We start from the raw sequence: 262 nt of genomic DNA, 5'->3' as shown, positions 1-262 counted from the left end.
CCAAACCTTTTTTACATAGACAACATCATTTGCTAAATTATGTACCATCTGCCTTCATGTACACCACATAATTATATGCAAAAATAGACCATTTTTTTTTTCTAAAGTTAATATCCCAAGCCTTTTCGGTGTACCCATTGCACACTAAGGTGCAATTGCTAGTTTAATTAATAATGAATTAAAGAAGAGAACATGGGGGGTGCAATTTCCACCTTCAATTAATATACGCCTAAAATGCAGGGCAGGCAGCGTCAATTTCCCA

This window comes from Cryptomeria japonica, chromosome 7 (genome assembly GCF_030272615.1).
Source record: "Cryptomeria japonica chromosome 7, Sugi_1.0, whole genome shotgun sequence".
Classification (NCBI taxonomy): Eukaryota; Viridiplantae; Streptophyta; class Pinopsida; order Cupressales; family Cupressaceae; genus Cryptomeria; species Cryptomeria japonica.
Note: the sequence above shows the minus strand (reverse complement) of the source record.